Source organism: Dromaius novaehollandiae, chromosome 4, assembly GCF_036370855.1.
Source record: "Dromaius novaehollandiae isolate bDroNov1 chromosome 4, bDroNov1.hap1, whole genome shotgun sequence".
NCBI lineage: Eukaryota > Metazoa > Chordata > Aves > Casuariiformes > Dromaiidae > Dromaius > Dromaius novaehollandiae.
The window spans coordinates 22,133,774-22,152,142 of NC_088101.1; the positions used below are offsets into that span (position 1 = coordinate 22,133,774).

Consider the following 18,369-nt stretch of genomic DNA (forward strand, 5'->3'; position numbering starts at 1 on the left):
ACTTTCCCAATGGTAGGATATTTCACTAAGTGCTATAAAATATGCTCACACTGAAGTATAGCACCAGGTATATGATCTTGGAGGAAGCAATAATCTCAAACCTGAAAAGGACCCCCTCTATTTAATTTAGTGTAGCTATGCAGCACCCGGAATTGACCCTTCATAACATAGAATAAGCTTTATTTATTGCTCTGAAATGTCTTGTTTTATTTTTAAGGTAGTTGCCTGCATCTGGAAAATTAAAACTCCATAAAAATGAAAACTGGTCATTTGTGTAAATAGGGCCTTGGTGGTTAAGAAAAGTATATGACCTTGTTTTTGACTGCTCAAACCCTACTCCTTGCAGTCAGCTGCGTTGTAGATATGTTCCCTCTTTCAGATTTCATTTATATTTCCTAAAACTATGTGTCAGACCTGCAAAGTAATGCATGTGCTTTAAAATTGCTCTGACACCAATTCCCTGCTCTTCTTCTAGTCGGTCTGTGTACAGAGCTATGGGCAAGGTCTCCCTCAAGTGTAACTGGGCATTAGAAATTCTCCCACTGAGAAATATAAAAATATAGCTGTTTTATTTCATGCAAAAGTGGATCTGAGTTATGACAGAAAAGATCTTTTTTCAGGTAGTCCCAGCATGAGGGAAGGTACGGTACAGATCATTTTAGATGCATAGTGAGAAGTGACAGTCTAACTAGGATGGGTTCCACTATAGGTCCTGACCCTGGTTTTTGAAATCCAGACATAACTCTCACTTACTTTGTATGTGCCTGTTTGATGTATATTTTAATCTGCTGCTGCTTGCAAGACATTCATCTTCTAAGATTTTTTGTATACTGCTACTTGTAGCACCACAGCTGTAAACATTCTGGGCAAACTGATCATAACTGTATTTAATTTTTGTTAAGTTCACTGGTGTTTTGGGTACTTCCTCCTCTTTGTGTGTGCACACTAAAAATGCATCTTTTTCATTTGACCTGGTTTGCAGCCTGCATATTTCTTTGTATAACTTCCTTGGATACCGTATTGTCAACTATTATTCAGCAAGATGAAAAAGTATTTCAGCAACAAAGCAGGGGAAAGGAAGGAGGAAGATGTGGGAGGTCCTTAAAATCTTACAGAGAGCATTGTAGAATAGGAAAATGCAAATCTGTTTCAAGAAAACCTCCTCCTCACTTTCAGAGTGGTCAATATTTCTGGATACTTTTGTGCATTTTATTTGTTAGTTTGCCAAAAACTTTTATCAGGAAGTGCATATACTGAGGGGGAGGGGAAAAAAAAGAAAAAAGACAACAACCTGAAGCCTTGGACCCAGCAGTCTGCAAGGCAGAAATGAATGTAGGTCAATACTTTAGAGTTTGTGAGCTTCTTCCACAATGGAGAAAAGATGCAATATCAGAACCAAGATGGGACACGTCTGCTCAGGAAAAATCTCTTGAACATTTTGAATTTTTTGGAACCTCTCTCTCCCTTGTCAGTGCCACCCTGTCATGGAGTAGAATCCATATTTGTACGATTATTGCACAGCCACGAAGTATAACTAGTTAGCAAAACATAGCTTATTCACATATTCTAAATCCCTGATCTCTGCTTCTCTCTATTTCTTTTTTCTGACTCCTATTTTTTGCCTCCTATTCAGGCATGTCCAATAATTAGCCATTAAAAAAAACTCCAAAACATCTTCTATAAGTAAATGAATGTTACTTATTAAACATATTATTTTAATACAGCAAGTTTTCAGTGATGCAAAAACAATGCATCATAATTTAATTTGGGAATCTCTTTTTCAGGTGTAATCCTGGGCTAAGATGTGGTAGTGGTTTATCCTTTGTCTCCCAGCTGAACCTCAGTAGCAAGACACAAGATACCTCATGTTAACAAGAGACACCTAGTCTTATACCTAGGACAGAACACATTAACACTTGCTATTGAAATCCATGTAAACTCTGTCTCCATCACTGGCTCAAGGTGACTACTGGAGAAATACCAGTTGCTTCTTAGAAAGTTGCTTTTTCCTACCATGCTGTGCTGCTGATCTCATATATGATATACAGCCTGTCTATGCTTTTAATACCATTCTGTATAGTAGCTGCCTTAGGGATTTTTTTGGTCATTTTCTCCTAGTTAAGTATACTTTCTTGCCCGTATTTGATCTTTGATCCTCTGGAGTAAAACCTGTATGTTCACTTTTGGAAAGAGAAATTGTGTAGCCTTATTACAAAGCATACATCTTTCAGTATATTCAAGAGATTTATATTTCTTAGCAAATGGTTTATATAGCTCTAGTTTGGAGGAAGAAAAAAAGAAAAAGCCAGGAAAAACTCACTGTGAATTGCAATAAAAATAATGGGAAGAAGCACAGGGCTGAAAGGCAACCTGAAAGATTGCCTAGTTCTTCCTGCTCTCGGTTAAGGCCAGTTATCTTTATAATAATACTGTATTCTGCTTTAATGTTATGTTTTCCTAATATGTTCTTGAATACTTTCAGCAATGAAAACACCATGCCACAGCTTTGCCATACAATCTACTGCAGTAATTCTCTGTTCTTACCGCTACCCTGTGTCTAACCTTGAAACAGAGCATGCTGTAAATCCTTCACTTGTTCCATGGATGCTTTGAAATACAAGAGGTGAGCTTGAAAAGGGCAAACCACGTGTCTGTTTCAGAACAAAGTTTTCTGAATGACCTTTCTCAAAAAGGCAGTTTCTCAAAAATCATAGTCGCTGAAACTGTTGGGGCTTCTGTTTTGACAATAATCAAGACTATGATCAAGACACATGATTTCATTTTAGCAAATAAGAAAGTGACAATAAGTGGCAAAAAATGTCCCTGAAAGTAAAGCCTTTGTACATCCTGTGAGATGAAAACTGACTTTGAAATTTGTCTGTACGTGAATGTGCGTGTATATGTTCAAAAAACAGAGTTAGTTTGTTTCCTATTCATCTCAGAAAGGGAGCTGCTCAGTGGTTTGCATGATTCAAAAGAAGCTCCACAAATGATATTTCACAAAGTTCTGAAATCATTCAGCAGTACAGAACAAGATGTCCCATCATGTTAAATCATTTTGACTGAAAGGCACTAACATATTAAAAACTCTCTGCATCTGCAAAGCTTCTACCTATCCCCCAGACATTTTTATAAAGAATTGAATTACATTCTCTTTTAATTAGATAGCTCATTTAGGTAGAGGAAGGAGATCATTAGGAGAAAAAAAAAAAAAAAAGCATTCAAATCTCAGCTGATACATAAATAGCTAATGATTGAGTTGCTCTCTAGCTTAGGAAATGCAGCAAATCATTGATTTTTTTTTTATGACACTGAATAGTTGCTATATTTTGGGTAAATGGGAATAATTTTTGCCAAGATATTCTATGAGCAGCTTTTCTGTTTTGATGCTGTAAGGGGAAAATTATACTGCAGTGAATTAACTGAAGAACTAGGCCTGCATTACAGCCTGGTACACTGAAAAAGGAAAAAGAAAAAAGAAAAACTTTTAAAGCATGCCCGCTACAATACTATCAGAATACCTTGCCATCAAAATTTTACATAAAAACAGATAGCCTACTTTTGGACAATGGACAACTAACTTAGGACTTGGCTGTCTCGTAGCTGCCTAGATGTGGCTTGTAAATGCTAGTTCAATGCAGAGGTTTACTGCATAGGCATGCGGGAAGCATCTTTAGCACCTTGAGGTTTTCTGGGTGGAGCATGTCTAAGGCCAGAAAGACTCTACTGACTAAAGCTCTACCCTCTTGGGCACTGAAAACAAAAAAATACGGGAGGATGAACTTTGACTGCCAGATACTTGCTCAGAGGCCTGGCTGAGCTAGGGCAGTCCCGCTGCGCAGTATTGCTGTGGATACAGTGCCTGGCTGGATTAAGGCCCAAGGGAAGCCCCTGTTAGCACTCCATCCCAGATGCCCACCGGGCACTAATCTCTTACACCAGTGTGCTGCAGCACACCAAATGCTGAGGGTATTAGCAGGTTAGTAGATAGACAGATAGACTCAGATGGCTGCCTCTTCCTCCTTACTCTTTTGCTCTAGATTAAAAATAGACGGATGAGCAATAATGCCTTATTTTCACAGAAGGGTTTTGGGCTTCGGCAAACAAACCACATCTCATTTGTTGCGTTTTAGGTATCATATACCCCTTAGTTAATGCTGTGCTCTTCATTCTAGTGATGCTTTTTGATCTTGCTCCATCTGCAAGATCTTTACAGTCTTAACAGTAATTGGGTAACACCCTAGAATACGGATTCACTCATTTTTTAGCATTGTCAGTTTAAACTATTTGGGGGGGGAGGGGAATCAATAACATGGCTATTTTAAAGTATTTTGTGATGAAATTCCATGTGGTATTCAAACTATCAGCAAAGATATAAGTATGTTTTTTCCATGCTTCATGTCAGATTTCAGCAAAATAACTACATCACATGAAAGAGAAATAGTAGTTTCTATTCCCAAACAAGAGACTGTCTTGTTGAAACCTTTGAGTTACATACTCAAGCACAAAGTGAAGTGGAATATTCATTCTTTCTTTGATCACTTCATTAAAGATGGAGAAATGATTGATTTACTCTACTTTGTTCTGGCCTTAACAACTTAGCAAGCTGTGCAATAACAACAAAGACTCCTCAGAAAGAGGAAAAATGGAATTAGAAGGAAAGACAGTGCTGAGAAGGTCTCCTGACGCTTCAAGTTAAAGCAAAGAAATTCGATTATTTCCCTCTCCTACAGGGAAAGCATACACCTGCAGAAACTGAGTGTTTAACATCACAGGAGGATGGCCTCTTTGCTTGTGTGTTGCCTTCCACGTTGTGCTGTCCTGGCGACAAAGCAAGCCATTCATGCTGTTTTGCAAACACTTTACCCTGCTTTTACTAGCACTTGCTGGGAAGGGAAGGATCAAAGATGATTCCCTTGATTCAGAAAAAAGATACTTAATTCTACTGAAATTCCTTAGGTCATTTACATCACCATTTTAAATATGCTTCTGCAAACTGAGAGCAATTACTACAGTGAAACCACTGGATCAGTCCCAGGAATCTCAGAATTAGCTCTGGTTAAGTTCAGATTCAATATAATGACTGAACTTGCTTTGATTCAACCTCTTGTCTTCATATAATAATTTGATCTATACTGACTTGCACTGGCTGTGAAAAGCCCCTTGGCAAATTCAGTCTTCAATGTTCTATAGAAATGAAGGGAGGAAGCGTGGTTCTGCACAGGCTAACCTGATCTGCAGGCTGTGGTTTTACCTTTCTTTCTGCTCCTAGCTCTCTCCACTTCCTCTTTTGACCCAAACATTACTGTTTGTGTGAGCCCCACAGTGGATAGGTCCATGCAGTTGATACAGCTGAAAACTAACCCCACAAAAGAAAAACCTGGTCCTATGGGCATTGGGCACAATTCTGACAAGCCTCTGCATCGGGTCAAGGACTCAGCCACAGGAAACTCTTGTAGGTTTTCCCTCCCATATACCATGACAGAAGCTCATACACAAAATCTCTGCTAGTTACAGTCACTGTTGAACTAACCCAAAGCTCTCTTGCAAAGATCACCTCATCGTGTAACTGCTTTCCTCTGCCATGATGCGCACCAGCTCTCTAGTCCAAAAGCACAATGTTTGGGCTCTTCCTACATTTATTAACAGCAGTACATAATATCAAGCTACAAAATATAAAGAAGTCACTTGAAAGGTGAAAACTTTTAAAGGGAAGAGTTACACACTTTGCTGCATTTAATCTGCAGTGAATGGGAGGAAACTGTGGCATAGTTTTTTGCACTTTTTGCACAGATGTAATTTTCCTCAATCTTCTGGGGGGATACGGTCATCTTTGCCAATTTACATTGGGTGAGTGGTTCTTATTGACTCACTGGCTGGCCTGTATTATTTACACAGCATGAGAAAAACCTTTATCAGCCTTTGGGCTTAGCAGCTGGGCCTAGTATAGGGATCAAATTATTGCCTTGATGTTATTAGCAAACTGCACTGATTTGCTTAGCTACCAGCTTACATGGGTACCTCATACTGTTAGAAGAATAGACTCCCCAAAACCATGTATACCCTTCACCAAGAAAAAAAACCTGGGGCTAGCTTATACTGCTTGTGCTTTGCAGGTGTTTAGGATTGACCAAAGCCGTGAGTGATATTTGGACCTGAAATGTTGTTTTGTGTATCACTGGGTTAACCTGTCTGTCATACATGGAATCTCCTTCTGGTCTGCTCACCCAATACACTGGACAAAGATAATGAAAAGGGAGTCAGGATGAAAAGGGTCAATAGGGTGGGAGCAAGGATATACATCTGAAACACACAGTCTTAGTATGACTGATAGAGGGAGCTGAACCTGAAATACCAGCATATTAGATATGGCAGTATCCACCATGCCATCAGTTCTAAGTTGATACACGTTTTCTTGGCTTGTAGTTTTCCTTCTGATACTCTTTACCCTGCCAGAAAGATCTGAGAAACATGATCATCTCTAGAAAATGGTTCTGTCTGTCACCTTACATGCAAGCAGCCAGCACTTGGGCCCTTGTCCCACTGCCCTTTTCCTTAATAGGGGAAAGATGCTAGCAGGAAGCTAAAAAAGCCTACAAGAACCTGCCACGAGGTCGCGCCTCTTAGAGAAACCCAGTCAGAAGTAATTAGGAGTCAGGAGAGCATAACGTTGAGCTTCCACCTCTCAGGCATGCAGTACTTCTGCTCAGCCAGCCAGAGGTGCGCTGGGCAACTAGGCATTAACGAAACATCCTTCTGGCACAAGAGCAGGAGTAAAACATCACATCTGTCATGCAGGACTTTCCCAGAGATGTGGGAAACAACTGCAAGTCCCTACTCTGCTCGAGTCATAGCAGACTTGGTCAAAAAAAGAGAGTTACTCATCAATCAGAGAAATCTCCAGCCTACTAGTTGAAGAAAACCTATTCTGCTCACTCTCTCTTCACAGGTTCTGCACATACAGCCCTCCCTTTTACACACAAAAAATACTTATGGAAGCAGGAATTTAAACTATACTCATCTACGCAAGAGAAGCAGGTCCACCAGATCATCAGGTGAGTTGCTCTGTTGCAACCTCTCTCTGGTCTATGGAGTAACAAGTTTAACGATCCAACAGAAGCAGTAACTTAGTGCATTAAAAAAAAAAAAATCAGAACAGAAATAGTGCTTGAGGAAGCCATGGGGCAAGAGGCATTAAGCCAGCATTTAGCGAGTTCCCTTTCTCTGGATTTGCCATGTTTAGTGCCTGTAACATTTTCCTGTTGAGTGAGGATTTAAAGAACAGAATCAGTTTAACTCATTTGCCAGTGGAATTTCCTAGAACTCCATTGAAAAGAGTCTGTAGCCAAGAGTAGAAACATGGTCTTTTTAATTTGAAGGCTCTAAGTTTTCACTCAAGAGATTGACATTTTACTAGCTACTAAAGAAGGCTAGGTTAGCAAATTCAAGAGGCTTTCTTTCAGACATGCAAAAGAAAGACAGGGCAGTTCTCACTTTCAAGACTCCCAGTGCTTTTAGTAGTGTCTAGGTAGGATTTGTATCCTACAAAGCATCCAAATTACTGTTTAAATTTCTTTTGTATTCTGCAGTATTACAGAGTATCATTGAACCATGCTGCAGTGCAAGACTGGGGCTGGGAACCTGACCCCTGCATCAGGCAGCTGGCCTGGTTCAAGAAGGTTCTGCGCCGACGGGCTCCCACCGCAGGTCGCGTTTTGGCAGCACAGCTGTGGGGGCATGGTGTGCCAGTGCACAGAGACCTGCAGCTTAGGTGAGTGCCATGCCCTGCCACCTTCCACCATCTTTCTCGAGGGGGAAGTCTTCAGAACCCTCAGTTAATTCCCTTGGTCACCAGGTGCCTAACTGTAATTTCGAGGGATAATATACAAGAAAGGAACCATACAGCCTTTTACTTGCCAATGTATATGCTTTAAGTGCAAGGTCCTTCCTGCTTCCTAGTGCTTTACAGTGTGCACCTGCCCACTCTAAGCTGCTCAGAGTAAGACAGCATAAGGGAGGAGTGCAGAGTGACAGCATAAGGCATTTGTTGATTTTCATTTCTAGTTTCCTATGGCAAGCAAGGAAAAGTAAAAATTCCTCCCCTCTCAAAAAGGTCTGTTGTTCTCCTTTTAAGGACTACATGCCTAGATGATTAAAGAAAGACACAAAGACATTCACTTTCTTACAATCTATTTATGTTGACTTGTATATTTGTTATTCTCTCATTTGCAGTCACTTCCTAGCTCCCACCTGATTTTAGCTCTCTTGTCTAGAGGAGCATGAGTCCTCGGGAATGGAGGCTTTTCCCCTTATTAGACTGCCCGAGTAGGTTGTCAGGCAGGTTTTTTCCCCTGGAAGCTATGCAGCTTTTAAGAGTCAGGTACTCTCCCAGGCATTTTTTCTCCCAGCTTTTGCACATTACCTAACTACATGCTTTGCTCATCACAGATCACAGAATACTGTGCTGCGCTGTGGAAGCACATTCAGAATTACATCTAATCCATATCCTGCACAGTACGGGTTTGTTATAACACAGTGCTCCTTGTGGAAACTGAATATTTTTTTCCTTCAAATTCTGTCCAGAAAACCTCAAATAGGGTTGTGTGTTCAAGACAGCTGATCTCAAAGTTTAAGCTAAATATCTCCAATAAACCTGCAGGTCACTACACCAGGAAGGGTTGTTTATTTTGACTTCTGTGCTTGAGAAGGCAATGCAATACTTCTCACTGAGAACCTCATTCAGGAAAAGGTTTCTTTCACGTGATTTCTCAAAAAAAACTTTTAGCATTTGATTTACAATGAAAAAATAATTATCTTGTCACGGTTTAGAAGTTAGACCTCAGAGAAACTATTTAGGCAGCTCAATACCTCACCTTCTCCCAGACAGAGAAAAAGAGAAAAAGAACAAGAGAAAACATTCCTTCCTGCCTGACCTGTCCCCCTTGAGTATTTGCATGTTTTATTCCATCACTTAACTTTCCACATGGGCATCCCCTTACATAGTCAAAAACTCTTACAAATGGAAACATGACAATCCCTTTCCAGAGCCTGAGGAAGTAGTGCTTCCTCTATCCTGTAACTAAGTATTATGGGATGGAATATGAAATGACATCAGGGCAGTCAAATTAAAGATCTTTTGAAACCTTCTTCAGAGGTTTGTGCACTGGATTTTTGGTGTCTTCTTGCAGGCTGATCCGCACAGGCTAGTAATTTCTCCCTGTAGTAGCAACCCCAGGCTTCTCAACTCTTCCAAAATAACTAACTTGGGAGAGTTTGGCTGGAACGCTTACTTCCTTCCCTTCCAAGCTGTGACAGCAAAGTCCTAGACAAACTGTGATTTTAGGATCTGGGCCCTCTCCATTTTCAACCAAGAGCTTAATAAGTGGAATGTATTTCTAGGAAGAAAAAGAACTGACTATCCATTCAGCTTGGCAAGACAGCCACCAAGGGCTGCTTTTCTAACATACAGTGGTCCTCATTGCTACCTAGGTGTCAATGAACCACCATTGCACCAGCTACTGCCGCTCCTGTTTGCCTTGATACTCGGTAATAGAAACTCTGTTAACAAGGCCTGGAGGGACTGATTAGAGACTTAAATGGCATCATACACAGTGCCCCTGTGCCTGCTGTGTTGCAGGTAAGAAGCAAGGCTTTTCAAACTCAAAGGTGAATATTCATCTTGACCTGCTTGTCCCTGTGCTGTTCTGAGGTGAAGGGAAGCTGGCAGCAAGTCTTCACCTTCAAATTGTGTGACAAAATGGAAGCTGACTCTGGGAAGGGCACGGTGTTTCTCAGTTGGAAAGAGTCTTGGAAAAGAGTCTCGGAAAAAAAGTCTTGGAGGCCAACAGCTTCTACAAACTCTGCGTCTGAAGTACCTTTGTCAACAGGTCTATCACCACACTTGCTAGCTTCTTAGTTGTACCCTCTTTTGGTAAGGAAATCTTAGGAGCCACCTGAAGGCTTTCTCCATGGGAGTAAATTTTGTCCCAAGTAGGATCAGGGATTGTTTTCCCTTCAAATCCTAAACAAAGATTATATATTTTAAAAACAGTTTCTCTTAAATCCTGATGCCTCAGGAATGGGACAAGGAGTTAACACAAGAACACAACTAAGCTTCCCTTAAGTATCAAGCCCAGAAAGCTGAAAACCTAGTTACTTAGGATCTAAGTTGGGGATGAAAGCTGTGAAGTACACAATCAGGAAGATTTTTCCTGAAGTGCCAGATTCAATAAAGTTTTAAGGAAAAGATGCTTTTACAGTTCAACACTGCCTCCTCCCCCAAAATACCATCTCTGGAAAGAAGGAGTAGTAGCTCTTCTAGGAGAGCAATGTGACTGGAGGAGCCCAGTCTCTCCTCAGTCCGAGGCCTGAGCGGAGGGATCCTGCACATGTCTGTGATTAATGACTACACGTACATTTTCAGTGAAAGATTTCTGGATTGGTTGTTGCACTACGCTCTACTCAGCATTGCACTGGTAAACCATACTAGGTGTTCCAATCAAAAGTCACTCTCCTGAGTAACTTAGCTGAGTGCAATCCATGCAAGCACGATTTTTCTTTGCTGTCCTCCTTCCTACACGCACTATGGTGAAACTCATCAATATCCTTTCAAGAACAACCGGTGACCTCTGTTCTCTCCTCACATTTCTTTGATAGGAAATTACCAGGACATGTTCTTCGAGACTTTTTTGTACATGTCTGCTAGACAACTTCTAAATGGATGGCTGACAAGCTAAGTGAGGACAGCCACATTCAAGTCAAACATAAATTAAGTACTGAGTGGCAGAGATTTGGTTACAAAAGGGATCATGCTTGGGAAATGAGGTCACATGAATCCTGTAATTATGTATTTATCCTCTAATTATGACATCAGGAGTTTCATTTTGCATCTTTGAAAGCAAGTTTGAGAAGTGCTAATGCAATAGTTACTCTGAAGTTCAGAATTTAAAAATAAGTCCTGCGGGTGAAATATCCTTCTTATTGAAAAGATTAGTTCCCATTCTACCATTTAAATGACTAATGGAGCTACTTGCTTTAATTAAAATACCAAAATATTTTCTTCTGGGCCTCTATGTATATTGGCTATTAGAAGTTTTACTAGTTAGTAATACAAGTACCTGGCTCAAGCTGCAACTAAGGAAGATGTCTGAAGAAAACATTTAGGAGTCACTCTTACTAATGCTACTTTTTAAAGTAGAAATTTTATAGTTTGTGACTTTGAAGTATTTTCTTTTAATTATTTCTCCCTCTACAGTGTTTTGATGACTTAGGTATATATAAATTAACAATATGAATAAGCCATAAAAATTCAAGAAAGGCTATTTCTACTGCTCTTGCACAATTTACAATTGCCACAGACATTAACAAATACAGGCAAGTGTGAATTGGAATAGCTCAATCAATAGCAAGTATGACTGGAAGTTTCACACTTGGAGATCTTGTGAGGAAGTATGAAGGTTAGTGGATAATACTATTGTACTGTATGGAACTAGTGAAAGTCATCTAAATGAAGGATGCCAGTAAAAAGAGCAATAGATGATGAAATAAAGAGCTATCTTGTAGATACCTGAGCAGAACTTTGAGAGAAAGATTAAATAGTTTAAGCTCTAGACACCCATAGAATTCTAACTACTGCCTTACTCAGAAGGCATCTGTCTTATTATCTAGATTGTTTCAGCAAAAACTAGAAAGACTGAAAAGTTTAACCTGCCTAATTCACACTGACTGTGAAGGTAAAGATAAGGTTGTGTACAAACCAGGTTTGGTACCTTAATGTAAACAGTGCTGTCAGTGCTGAGAGCACATCAGTAACTGCACTTGAGCCCCGTGTTGTTAGCTGGCAAAAACAAAAAACAAAGCAAAAAAACCCCACTAGCTTTTAAGAAACATGGTAGCTAACAGCAGGCTCACAACTGGCCATCTCAAGCACTTAGATGCATTCCACCAAGCAGTCAGATTCACCGAGATGTGGCTAGAAATACTGCTACTTCCAGAGTTTAGGAAGTGAACTGGATCAGTACATTGCAATGCCGTGGTCACAGCTTTGTAGGCTAACATATGCACAAAGTATACCTCAGACTCACTTTTTCTAACTCCTCCCCCTGGCAAAGATACAAACGTGTAGCTGGCTTTGATATTTCAGATTCAGCTTTTGAAGCTGCAGACACTCCATTTCAGAACCCCAACTGATGATGAGATCAGTGTGAGCAGCCCCCATATCTGTGTGAGACTCGTGGTACTATGTGATCTATGTGAACTTGCAGGAAGCAAGTTCAGGTGTCCTTTTTACTATCTCTTACAGCGAGTAACAGTCCTGAAAAAACCCTTCATTTCCTTTCCCCTCTTCCCCTTTTTTAGGCATTGCCAATACGTGATAGAGGAACTAGACAGCGAGAATGCTTTTTTCAAAGTAATAGACTGAACAGTTCAAAGGATAGACAGAAACCCAGATCTTAACCTGTCTGCCTCACATCATTTTCAATAGGGAAAATCTTGACTCAGGAATTGTAGGCTGTGTGTAGGATTAAAGTGGATAGGAATTTGCAAAGGAAGGTCTACATAAATGCAATAGAGATCTTAGAAGTGAAGTGTCTCCCACACTGTAGTGTTAAGTAAACTATTCTTCAGTGTTACTGATAAGCATAAAGCAACAGCCTGGACTTTCTTTATAAGCTACCATTATGCTTTTATTACAAAAAGTGACAGCTGCAAGAAACCAAGTTGTTCATGTTTGATGAATACACTTCACTCTGCAGATAGCTGACCTGCGCTGGGGATTTTTTGACTATTGAGACTTTTCCCATTGGGAGAATAAATTCATGCAAGAGTGGAAAGTGCATGCTGCATGCAGAGTTATACAGTACAAGCTTTTTGAAGGTAGCATCACGAACAAAACTCTGTTCTGTAAACTTACTTTATACTTGGGTTGCTGTTTTACAGCTCTACTTGGAACACAGTGAATTCAAAGTTTGCATAATATACTTTCGAGCTGTGAGCTGTAATTCAGAGTACCAGCTATATGTTCCTTTAAAAAAAGTATCTCCTGATTTTTAGAAAAAGTCAGTTGCTACCTTTTCAGAACAAAACTCTGGCTTAAAAGAAAAAACAGCTTGGGCTTACTGAAGTTGTACATTCCTTTAAAAGATCATCAACTCCCTTCCCCCCTCCAATTCTTCATGTTTCTCTTGCTGAAAAGGCCTCAACTTTGCTGGTAGTGACACCCTAGGGCAGAGCGTTTGTGACTCCAGCACTCTCCTACAAGCCAGGCTCAGAGCAACTCACATGGACCAATGCCCTCTGTGGAACAGAGTGAAGATTGTGCATGATCCAGATATAACTCTTTGGACTTCTTTTAACTTTAACTGTAAGTTCTTAGTGTTCTGGATTTAAGATGCTCAAGGGGAGAGATACTCAACCTGTATTTTAACTTATGATCAGCCTGAAGAAAGAGACCAAAACTCCCAGATAAAAAAAGCAAATATTTTCCCCCTTTGATAAGCTACATATAGCAGAAGTCCTTCACAGGCAGCAGCCCAGTGCAACAGAACAATCTCAGAGAACAGCACAAGGTGATGGGTAGCCTTCTGTCAGACACACACAAGGAAGGCTCTGGCTGTGTTGTTGTACTTAAAAATAAATAAATAAATGAATAAATAAAGAGCCCCAGGCCACTCCACCTCAGATACTTTTGACAATTTTCCCCTCAGAATTCCAAAATTTATGATGCAATGTAAATATTATTCTTCATCTTAAGATGGGAGGTTTGGTGTTATCATGTTATCATTGCCTCTATGCAGAGAAGTGGTTTCCTTGATCAAGACCCTGCCATATGCCAGAACTTCCATGAGACATTGGATCATGTGTTGTTTTTCCCAAGTCTTGATAAAGACTTTTGGTCAGATCTGCTACATCTGCAGTTATAAACAGGCAGGCTTGGGAAAGACTACCTGAATAATGGAAATATCCTGCTTTTCTTTTTTTCCTTCAAAATTCTGTTCTCAGCTTTTTTTAATTATTATTATTTTTTTAAGAAAAAACATTTGCAGTTCTTTAATTTGATGCTGTTATCTCTCAGAGCAAGACTGTCAAACTCATTAGCATTACTGTACTGAGGGGAAAGGAGGAAAGAGATCCTTATTCTGCCCAATTTTTAATCACTCCTTCAGTAGATCTTCCCCATAGCACTCCTCCCCACCCTGTATAATGCTAGAAGACAGCGATGACTTTGTTTCTGAAGCTCGCATGCAGTATCTCCTTGCCACCCTTTCTTTCCCTGCTCTTTCAGTCATGCCATTTCATGCGAGTGGCCTGGAGCCTTCAGCAGTCCCACAGGCAACGCCCAGGGCACTGCCTGCAGCTGCACCCCATGGCAGCACACCGCATTAGCGGAGCAAACACCTTCTTCACTGCTAGGAATGAAACATTTCTTCTCCTGAGAGCGAAGCTGCTTCACTTCACCTGCCGGCCCGTAGACAGAGGCCCCATACTGAAGTTACAAAGCAGGGAACAAGTGACACCTTGACAAAGCAGGGCAAGAAGTGAGCTGCCCCTGCGAGCTACAACGTTCCCACCCAGTGCCACCATCTTGTACTGAAGCAGCCACGGGCCTTTAAGCAAAAGAAGGTCTAATCTGTTTACAGCTACCGGGGAGAAAGCAACCCAGTGTCAACACTGTGTGAAACCCTGGTAGTTTTGTACCAGGGATATTTATCTCATCAGCTCTACCCGAGCAAGCCAGATGTTCTCAACCTCTGTATGGAAATCCATGCAACTCACCAAAATTATACATCATATCTAATGATCCTGGCAAACTGCTTTGTCTCATTTCATGTATGCTTTTCTTCTTTTGCTTTGAAATAGAAGTTACTCTTCTATTTAGGCCTATTACACTCCTGTATTTATATAACAAGATTAATACAAGGTCAGGAAACAGGTGTTGCCTGATTTAATTCATACAAATCCAAGATCCAGCAGAGAAAATATCAGCTCATAGGTATCCTCTTGAGGAAACATATTGCATAGGAGCAGATATTCAAGAAGCTAATATTGTTGAATATAGTCATACTCAAGGGTGTTTAACTTGCACAAATTTTCCTCCTGCCCCATGACAGGTACCACACCTGATGTTTTCACGACTGCAGTTAGCCTTGTCAGTACAAAACCAGGAATGGAAATTCACTAAGGAACCAAGTTAGGAGCAAGACCTCAGCCCTGTATCTTTGTAGCCTTTCCAGTTCTTTCAGTTCTCTTTTGAACACCCAGATAAATAAATGTAATAGATGTTTCTGAGAAACTAAGTCATCTGGACATAACCTCCTTTTCTATTTTAAATAAGTCCTGTGAAAATATGGTCATCTACAGTACCCTCGGCATACTCCCAGCATTAGCAAACACACACTCAAGTCATATTTTATATCTTCAATCAACTTGCATGCATGGCTCAAGAAGGTCTTACCCTGCCAATTAAAAAAATATCTGTACATGCTGTATTTTTTGTTTTCTTTTCACTAAGGGATTAGCCTCAGCAGGCTAAGGCACACTTGCAAATTTTTCAGCTTGGAAAATATTTCTTTCCTAGGCACCAGGCTGGCCTGCCTTACCTGCTCTGCTTCCCAGCCGAACAGGACTTCTCTCATCCCAGGCCACTCAGAGAGGCAGCAGGCACTGTTCCAGGACTCAAGGGACTTCAGACATCGCCAAGCAACATAGGGTGAGTCCAGGGCACCAAAACCTAACCAAGAACAGCCCCTAGACCTTTCTGAACAGACCAGCCCATTTGGCAGAGCCTGCCAGTCATTTCCTGGCTCCCTGCAAGCACCTGCCTCCCACTCTGCAACGGAGTCACTGCCAGCTGTAGAGCAAGAGCTCCTCTCGAGGGAGTATTGCTCACACCTGCACCCATTCCTGACCAGCGCTGGGCCCAACACATCTCCTGCACCCTCTCTCTGGCTTTTGTCCATGGCTCATGCTTGAACCATGCTGACTGCCAGATGTGGGACAAATGATGGGATGTTTGCTTGGGGCTTAGGAAAGCAGCACCTGAACGGACAGTTATGCATGCTATGGGATGTAATGTGCTTCCAGCCTAAACCTCTAAGGATGTGAGTAGTTGTGGATTAAACTCAGAAACTGCACAGAGTTAGATTCATGAAATGCAGAACCCCCTTAAAATGATAACGGTCCCAAATTGCTCTTATCTTCCTGGACATGGCCTCTGTTACACAATAGAAAAGTTGTTCCCCAGTAAGCTGTATTCCCCAAACAAGCTATGACCTTATATATCTTACAGACAGCTTCTCTGAATGTTCATCAGCCTGCATGTGCCCACTTTATCTTATATAGATAAAGCCATGTCTGAAGAAAAACTCTAGTGAAAAAGCAAAAGAGGTGAACACCAAAGTCTTTGTTAACTGTATTTAGCTGTCTGTCTAATAAATACTTGAGAAAAAGAATTTAAATGCCTTCAGCAGTTCCAGTGCCACCATGAGGGCATAAATGTCAACATTTTACATCTCCAAACCTGGGGCTGACCAAACTTCAGATTCCTGGTATTTTTAGTAAAAATCAAAAAACCCACCCCTCTTTACATGTGACCTTTGAAGTTCTTTTGGCAGTAAGGCAGTAATAAATTATTTATTACACACTCCACAATCAGTATTTTGTATTACTGTTTCCTTTCTTATAACGTTATCTGCTACCATTTTAATAGTTAGATGTAAAATACGTAAGAAGACACATGGCTTGGTTTTAACAGGTAAAATTCATTTTCTGTACCATTTGACACTGTAGTTTTAGCCTAATAGTGTTTGTAATTCATGAGTATTTTTCGCATGGAAATGCACTATTTCTATTAATGGTGAATCATATCAGCTTTCCTAAAACTCTTCGCAGCCAACACCATGCTCTGCAATTTCATTCTTTTCAGAGGCGCAAAATAATTTCATCCACATAGCAATTTTCAGTGCAATTTTCTTTGGGATCTGTCCCTTGGCTTGGTGGAGGCGCAGCTGGTGCTGGGTGCCAGTAACTGGAGCACATTGTTGTGGCATATCAGAAGAATAACAATAAGTACAGTTGCAGAGAGGATTCAGGCAATGAATTGCAAGTACAGTTTGAGCAATTGTAATTGCACTGGCAATAACAGGATGCAGACTGAAGCTGGTACTCCCACAGGTAGACAATAAAATCCCCATTCATAGATAGTCCAGGGTAGCCCAGGAATCAGGATAAATCTGTTGAGCAAAGCAGTAGAGCTCAGCCCAGACTGAACATGCAGATCATCAAAATCCTTGAAACACCAGGGCCTGGGGCTATGTTTGTAATTTATAGCAGAAAAGAAAGCTGAAGAGAGGCATAGATAAGCACATAATAAAGCACCATGCTCCAGGAGTCTATCTGGCTTCACCTATTTTCCCCAGGTAAGTATTGTGGGAGGGCAACCTACTCTTTCACTGTGCAAGATGTCATAAACACTCCTTTTAAGCTTTCCCTGGAGAGTGTGTGACAGAGCAGCAGCAAGGGATTTGCTCTTTGACAAACCCTTAGGCCTTTGAAAGGCTGGAAGGTGACAGGGTAGGCTCAGTTGGAGACCTTTGCGTAGGTTTTTTTCACATGGGATTTTGTGGGCACATCACTCTTCGGGAGCTAAGCCAGAGGGAACAGAAGGCACCAAACTGCTCTGAAGAGTGACTTCTTAACCAGCTGATGAAGAACATTTATTCAAGATTTTCACATTAAACAACATGTCAAAGCCTCAAGAAATCCCTTGGCCAAGCCCAGCATCACTGTGAAATCTTTGTTTGCTCGCATGGATTTACTAACAACTTTGTTGAAACACTTCAGTTCTAGCTTTGAGGAAATTGCTACGCACGAGGGACAAAAGCGTAGCAGACTACGAGGCCATGCTGTGTTCCTGGACAAGCAGGCATGAAAATGCCAGGCATGGCCCAGCGCGACTGCTACCCCCCTCCTCTGTGGCCGGGCTCCTGGGCGGGCTCAGCTGCAGTGATGCGAGCCTCGCACTTGTTCTGGGCTAGCGAGCGCTCTTCTTGCTGGGCTGGCAAGGAACAGAGCGCTGCTGGGCCCGCTGGCTGGGGGAGAGCCGCCTGGGCGCAGCACGTTACGGATAAGCACAGTGCGATTGCTATTGCCCCGATCCCACCTTTCTTGGTCAGCGGCGGCTGGCGTTCCAGCAAGTGCGTTATGCAATTGTGAACGACTGGAGAGACTGTCTGAGCGTGTAGACCTGGAAGGGAAAGGGCCAAGGAGCAACCTGTGCGTCCGCTGTGTTCCTTCAGGAAAAAAAATACCTGGGAAGCACCGATGCAGCCTGCGGTGAGACGGCAGGATGACCGAGTCTAACTCCACTCC

At 41.3% G+C, this 18,369-nt stretch overlaps 1 long non-coding RNA gene across 1 annotated transcript; it reads left to right on the plus strand.

Annotated features, from left to right (window-relative positions):
* The first annotated feature begins 2,324 nt into the window (after positions 1-2,324).
* On the plus strand, positions 2,325-7,766 carry LOC135328380 (uncharacterized). Its single transcript, XR_010389210.1, has 3 exons — positions 2,325-2,623; positions 6,950-7,055; positions 7,590-7,766. It is a non-coding gene; the product is annotated as an uncharacterized LOC135328380 (long non-coding RNA).
* Positions 7,767-18,369: the final 10,603 nt, after the last annotated feature.